Source organism: Carlito syrichta, unplaced genomic scaffold, assembly GCF_000164805.1.
Source record: "Carlito syrichta isolate Samal-C Ts95f unplaced genomic scaffold, Tarsius_syrichta-2.0.1 Scaffold153566, whole genome shotgun sequence".
NCBI classification, from domain to species: domain Eukaryota; kingdom Metazoa; phylum Chordata; class Mammalia; order Primates; family Tarsiidae; genus Carlito; species Carlito syrichta.
The window spans coordinates 618,176-626,250 of NW_007097662.1; positions in this window are offsets into that span (position 1 = coordinate 618,176).

Here is an 8,075-nt window from a genome sequence, read left to right on the forward strand (position 1 = left end):
GGCAGATTCAGCATCTGGTGAGGGCCTGCTTATTAGGTCCTAGATGGTACCTTCTAGCTGTGTCTTTACATGATGGAAAGGATCCTCTGGGGCCACTTTTATAAGGGCATTAATCCCATTCATGAACGCTCTGCCCTCATGACCTAATCACCACCCAAAGGCCACCTCCTCCAAATAATCTCATAATGGGGATTAGGTTTCAGCATGTCAATTTTGGGGGAACAGAAGCATTTAGACCCTGGTACTGTTCACCAGCTGAGGAACATTTAGATTATTTCTAGTTTTGGGGTTATAAGTACCACTGCTATGAACATATGAATTCAGGTTTGTGTGTTAAAATGATTGTCATTTCATTTGAGTATTTCGTGAGATTGCCAGGTCATGTGGTAAAAGTATGACTAAATTTATTGGAATCTGCCAAACTGTTTTCTAAAGTGGCATTTTGCATTGTGCTCCAGTTGTTCTACATCCTCGGCAATACTTGATATTGTCGGGTTCTGCCCATTAAATAGGCATGTGGTGGCATTTCATTGTGGTTTGAATGTGCATGTCCTTATCGACCATTGATGCTGAGCATCTTCTCATGTACTCATTTGCAGTCTGTATATCTTCTCTGGTGAAGTATCTGTTCAAATTTTTTGCCCATTTAAAAATAGGTTGTGGCCAGGAGCAGTGGCTTACACCTGGAATCGCAGTGCTGTGGGAGGCTGAGGTGAGAGAATTGCCTAAGCCTAGGAGTTTGAGACCAGTCTGGGCAACATGGCAATACCTCATCTCTACAATAAAATAAAAAAAATTAGCCAGGCATGGTGGCACACGAGTAGTCTGTAGTCCCAGTTACTTGAAAGATTGAGGCAGAAGGATCACCTGAGCCTTGAGTTGAGGCTGCAGTAGCCATGAGCATGCCACTGCACTCCAGCCTGGGTGACAGAATGAGATCTCAACTCAAAAAAAAAAATGTTTACTTTCTTACTATTTTGAGAGTGCTTCATATATTCTGTATATCCTTTGTCAGATAGTGTGCGTCTGTGGCTTGCCTTTTTATTCTCTTAATATCTTTCACAGAGCAAAAGTTTATAGTTTTTATAAAATCCAACTATCAATTTTGTCTTTTTATGGATTAAGCTCTTGATGTCATTTCTGAGAAATCTGCCTAACTGCAGGTCATGAAGATGTCACCTATGTTTTCCTTTAAAAGTATTTTGGTTTTCATGTTTTACATTTAGGTCTATGATTCTTTTAAAATTTTTAAAATATAAAATATAACATATAAATCAAAGATTTTCTTCCCGCATATGGACGTCCAGTTGTTCCAGCTCAATTATTGAATATTCTATACTTTCTCCATTAAGTTGGTTTTTCAATGTTGTCAAAATTCAATTGACCATATTTGTATGGATCTACTTCTGAATTCTCTATTATGTTCCACAGTGATATACAGACAGATAGATACATAGGATATGTTTTTCTTTTTGTCAATACCATAATAACTTTATGACTATATCCTTATAATTCTTAGAATCAGAGAATGTGAGACTTCAACTTTTTTCTTTTTTCAAAGTTGTTTGGCTCCTCCAGTTTCTTTGGGTTTCTGTGTGAATGTTAGAATTAGCTTGTTATATTTTTAAAAGTCTGTCAGTTTTTTGATTGGGTTGATCTACAGATCAATTTGGAGAGAATTTGCATTTTAATAATTTTAATTTATGAAGTTTAATAATTTCCAATTCATGAACATTGTATAACTGCTCATTTCTTTATCCCTAATTGATTTCTTTCATCAGTGCTTTGTAGTTTTCAGAATACATATTTTTTTAGATTGTAACTAAAAAACTGAACATTTTTTAAAGACTGTAACTAAAAATTTCACTGTCCAAATGGCATCCCTCCATTCCTAGCACTTCATCTCTCCTGACTCATCACTTGTTATCTTTGCTGGTGAGTATTTCACTTAATGTAGAATAGTTATTGTAAAGGGAATTTATAAGTCTTGCAAAAGATGAATAATTTTATAAAACTGATGACAGTGTTGTTGGAGAATTACTCTAATTCACAGAGTCAGTGACAAAGGAAGATACAGATGAGCTGAGCAAAGTAATGACAAAGAGTGTATTGACAAGGAAGATAAAAAGTGGCTTTATGAGAGAATAATTTGAATATCAAAGGATTATGAGAAGGCTTTGAGAAAACTAATGAGCCCAGAATATTTAATACAATTTCTCTTTGTATAAATCAAAGATAAAATACAAGGAAGCTACATCATGCTCCTGTATATTTATATTGGGAAAATATCAACACCTGAATTACTCTCCCTTTATTTTAAGAGTTAGAAAATGGTTGCAATGAAAGTCTAAACTTTCTTATATAAAATTTGAAAAAATGTTCATATTTTTTGGTTTCATCTTAAAATCTCAATCCATCCTTACCCTTCAGTAATTATTATGAAAATAAGGCCATTATTTTTGATAGATTAATTTTAAGTAGGCTTATATTTCTTTTTCCTCCAGCCAATAGACAAACCTTGGATTTATGAGTTGGCCCAAATGGATCCTCAGAAATATGCTAGGTCTCCAGCTTCAGAAACAGCAAGACACATAATCATAGGTTTGGTTAGCTGAGAATTCCTATCGGATGGGAAACCTCTAAGATGTCCCTCAATTATCCTCACCTGTGATACTCCAGTCCTGTATAATCTCCTCTACTTGAGTTTAAGCAGGACTTGTGACTTATTTATAGCCAATAGAATAGAAAAGTTCACAAAGCTTGCAGATATTACTTCAGTGATTACATTATGTTAGACTGTAAGTCCACTTGCTAGCAGACTCTCTTTTGCTGTCTTTGATGAAGCAAGTGACCATGTTGGGGAGGTCCTTAGTTCAGCAGTCTGCAAGGATTGAATTCATTCAACTATGTGATCGTGGAAGTGGATCGATCCTTCTCTTGTCAAGACTTGAGAGAAGATTGGAGCTCTGGCTGTTACTTCGCAGCTGTTAGAGGGAATCCTGAAGCAGAGAACTCAGCAGAGTAATTCCGAATTCCCATAACACAGAAACTATGAGGTGATGAATGCATGTTGTTTTATACCATTAAGTTTGTAGTCATTTGTTACATAGCAATAGATAAGGAATACATCTTGCTGCATTTAGCCATTCTTATATAAATCAACCATTAATACTACTCTTTCAATTCTGGTATAAATTCTCACTAAAGACCCCTCCCTCCCTCCCTCCATTTCTTTGATTGTGAAAGACTTCCAAATAGGCAAAAACAAATTTATTACTGAGTTTTCTTTCTAGTACACTCTTCTGTGTTATAGATTCCCTCAAAAATTGGGATTTGTCTGTAAATAATGCATGGGGTTCTGCTTTTGTCTGCAATGTCGTTGAGCTATTTTATAACTCTGTAAGTTGAAGAAAACATAGTAAGGCAAATGCCTCTTAGCCACAGGATTATAAATGATTGTGTCCAATGGAATGCAGTTGATCTTTAGCCTGTGTGTAGATCAGCATTATATCTGTGAGTCCATTTCAGCATTCTTTGCTGTATATATATTTGTGATTCTTTGACTACTCCTGTCCACTGGTTCCATCATAAACTAATGAGTTAAATAAAATCTTTGACACACATTCATTTTGTATTTGTTATGAGAAAAGAGATATGATTTTACCTTAAAAATATCCTTTACCATTTTCTTCTTCTCTCCCTCCCTCCCCTTCTCTTTCCTTCCTGTTCCTTCCTCCTTTCCTTTCTGTTAACATTGAGTAACTACTATGTGCTAGATTTGATTTTATTCTCTTTTCAAAATTTATTTCCTTTGAATTTCACAAAGACTCAATGTAGGCATTATATTGTCCTATTTTATTTACAGATGAGAAAACTGGCTCAAAAGATTAAGAAACACACCTCTGCTTGTAAGTGGAGAGCGCCGAGGCACACCCAGGACTGCTGACTCCCAGAGCTCATGCTCTGAACCACCAGACCATCTGGCCTGGGACTGAGATGTTTCCCAAGACATAGGACTTTTAGCACTAGAACCTGGAGTGTCCTGGGCAAGCCAAGATGAACCCATCACCCTATACAGCTCTGCCCAGAAGGCCCAGAGAAGGGTCTGTGCCATGTTTAGCTTTGGATGACCTGGTACTTACTACCCCTTGGTCCCGCCCTGCACATGCTGGTGTTTCACTGGCTGGTGTTTCACTTCAAGGGCTGTGGTCACCAAGTTCTTAGTGTTGCATCTGCAAACGGCCCAGATCACTCTCCCCTATGTTGTGCAAAATGTTGGCTGCTTTATGTAGGGCCCCAGGGTGGTTCTAGCCTCTGTTCAGCACCCCAAGCCTGCAGGCCTCCCCCAGTTCAGCCAGGAAAAGCCAAAGGTAGAGTTTTGTTAGCTTCTTTTGTTTTGAAGATTCACTTCCTGCCTAGAGTCCCATCTTGTTCAGTGCAGCTTCCTGTGTAACATCATGAAACATCCCCTTGGCAACCATGACACAGGAACAGAAGTAAATTGTGCTTCCTACAACCGAGGCTACAAAAGCACATTGCAAAGTCCTGTGAAGTCCCTGAGTGTTGGGGCACACACAAATTTCTCAGACATGCCAGATAGCTTCTGGATGGGCTGAGAGAAATTGGCCCTAGCTGTTTCTCTTATAGTTGAGAAAGAGCATCATTGGGTATTTCTAAGCACTGAAGAATCTGAGAGCGGTCATTTGGCTGGAAAACTAGGTTTCTCTCATCTCATAGACTGCAATTGTTCTAACCCAGAAAGTGACTGGAAATTTGAGGTTAAGGAGCTCCAAAGGCTAAGAGTTTTAGGTTCCACAGACCAGGTTCAAATCAATGCTTTCAGGAGTAAATAAGCAAAAAGTTAATCAACCCTCCAACAACAGTTTTTCAGGGTTCAAGAGCTATGACTTCAAAAGCCATTTAGTTAATTTAAAAAAATCTCTGTTGCATTAATACTCAAAACTTTTTTCAAATGAAAACTTTTTATGTTTATGATGATGAAATTTGGGTACAGATTTTGCTTGATTTGCACAGATCAATTCACTGCTTTTCAATGACAAGAAAGCATTTACAAATCAACACGAAGATAACATTTTTCTGATTATAAAAATAACACATGCTGATTATAGAAAAATTGGAAAATACAAAATAAAGATGAAAAGAAAAATTATTCATAATCCCATAATCTGGAGAAATAGAAAAAAATTGATATCTGACTGCAAAAAAAAAAAAAAAAGAAAAAAGCATGGAATTTTGCTTGACCCCGAATTCAACTCAAGATCACCACATAACAACATGGTGACGTGGCTGTCAGGTATTGTTTTATGGATCTGTCATAATATACCTAGCCCATTTCTTATTGTTGGACATTTATGTTGTTTCTAATTTGTTGCTTGTAAATAATGCTGAACTCCTTGTGGCAGATAGACCCTGTGTGCCTCAATTAGGTTAATCCCTCGAGGGGGAGCTTGTGGGTGGTCTGGGGTTCAGTTGAGAGGATCAGAGGCTCAACTAGTCATCGAGAGCAGGGCTACCCAAACCCCGGCCATGGGGTGTTACCGGTCCGTGGCCTGTTAGGAACAGGACGGCAGCAGAAGAAGGCCAACGGTGGGCAAGCGGGAGCTCTGCTTGCTGTCAGATCAGCAGCGGCATTAGATTCTCACAGGAGCGCCCAACCCTGTTGTGAACTGCACATGCGAGGGATCTAGGCTGCATGCTCTTTTTGAGGATCTAATACCTAATTAACCCCTTCCCCACCACACACACACATGCCGGCTGTGGAAAAATTGTCTTGCACAAACCCAGTACCTGATGCCAAAAAGGTTGGGGACCGGTGATCCAGAGGACTGTACGATTTAAAGTAAGGATTCTTGACCCGGGAGGTGCCTGGAACCAGGGTGCTCAGGGACTGCAGCTCTGGCTTGGCTTGGTTTCCCGGCTTGGCTTGGCTAGGCAAAAGTAGGGCAGGGCACAGCAGAGGGACTGGGTGTGGACACAGAGGCAGAAGCCCTTGTTGCAGGGCGGAATGGGGTGCACTGTGGCCCTCACAAGCTCAAGGATCCAGCTGCCCGGTCCAGCTCCTCACCGTGAGTTGAGGTTCTCAACGCAGGCTGGGCTGCTGGAGGTTGCAGGTATTTCATTTTCTCCGGAGGTGAGGGACTAGGTTCCTGCCTCTCCCTCTTCCTACCAGAGCTTGAAGCGAAGAAGGAGTGGAGCGAGACCAGAAGCTGGACCCTGCGGATGCCTTTCAGATCCAGGTTCTCTATCAAGGTCCACGACTTTGCGGGCAATGCCAGGATGCCAGGCTCGCAGCTTCAGGATGCCAACCAGGGCTGAGAATTTGTTAACACAGCGCGCCGCCTAGTGGTCATTTTCTCACGACCCTCGCAGCAGGCAAACGGTGCTTCTTGGTTCAACCTCCTGTTTGGGGAAGTCTTGCAGATCCGCCTTCCCCTGGAGCCCAGGAGTCGAGGGGTGGGGGTGTGTGTGTGTGTGTGTGTGTGTGTGTGTGTGTGTGTGTGTGTGCGTGTGTGTGCGCGCGCGCGCGCGTGCGTGCGTGTGTGTGTGTGTGTGTTGGGGAAGTCTTGCAGATCCGCCTTCCCCTGTGTGTGTATGTGTGTGTGTGTGTTTGGGGAAGTCTTGCAGATCCGCCTTCCCCTGGAGCCCAGGAGGCGAGGGGTGTGTGTGTGTGTGTGTGTGTGTGTGTGTGTGTGTGTGTGTGTGTTGCAGATCCGCCTTCCCCTGGAGCCCAGGAGGTGAGGGGCAGGTGTGTGTGTGTGTGTGTGTGTGTGTGTGTGTGTGTGTGTGTTTGAGGAAGTCTTGCAGATCTGTCTTCCCCTGGAGCCCAGGAGGCGAGGGGCGGGTGTGTGTGTGTGTGTGTGTGTGTGTGGCTGGTGTGTGTGTGGTGTGTGTGTGTGTGTGTGTGTGTGTGTGTCTTGCAGATCCGCCTTCCCCTGGAGCCCAGAAGGTGAGGGGCAGGTGTGTATGTGTGTGTGTGTGTGGGGCGGGTGTGTGTGTGTGTGTGTGTGTGTGTGTGTGTGTGTGTCTTGCAGATCCGCCTTCCCCTGGAGCCCAGGAGGTGAGGGGCGGGTGTGTGTGTGTGTGTGTGTGTGTGTGTGTGTGTGTTTGAGGTGTGTATGTGTGTGGTGTGTGTGTGTGTGTGTGTGTGTGTGTGTGTGTCTTGCAGATCCGCCTTCCCCTGGAGCCCAGGAGGCGAGGGGTGGGTGTATGTGTGTGTGTGTGTGTGTGTGTGTGTGTGTGTGTGTGTGGCGGGTGTGTGTGTGTGTGTGTGTGTGTGTCTTGCAGATCCGCCTTCCCCTGGAGCCCAGGAGGCGAGGGACGGGTGTGTGTGTGTGGCGGGTGTGTGTGTGTGTGTGTGTGTGTGTGTGTGTGTGTGTGTGTGTCTTGCAGATCCGCCTTCCCCTGGAGCCCAGGAGGCGAGGGGCGGGTGTGTGTGTGTGTGGGCGTGGGGGTGGGGGAGTGGTGGGTGAATTCTAGCCACCTCCGATCCTAACTTGCTGTATGGTTCTGGCCACATCTCACCCCTCTGTTACACTTGTCGTCTGTGAAATGAGGAAGGTCATGCTGGTCTCACTGGTTTGACCTGGGGGGAGGGGAAGGGCTCTAAGCCTTTGCCCTTCTTGCCCACTTTGCCTGGGCTTGGGACCCAGGGTTGGCTGGAGCAGGCATGTGCAGTGTGGTCAGAAGATTCTACGGGGCACTGGGTTTGTGCACCCCCTTGCTAAAGTCTCTATATTCAGAAGTGGACTCCCATGGTCACTCCTCCCTTAGGGTAAACAGGACCTGGACAGAAGAAGTGGCCAGGGTGGCTAAGAGCTCAGAGTCAGTCCCCCTTGAGAGAGTGTCTTATCTGGAGATGACTTGGGGACTGAGAGGCTTCTTGGAGAAGGAAGTAGTGGACAGATCTCATGAGCCCCAGAGATTGGATAATTAATTGTGAGTTCAGAGAGCAGGTACTTAAGATAGGTGGGAAAACTGAGCTCAAAAACTAGCCTGGCTGGGCTCAGTGGCTCAGCCTGTAATCCTGCGCTTTGGGAGGCTGAGGTGAGTGGATT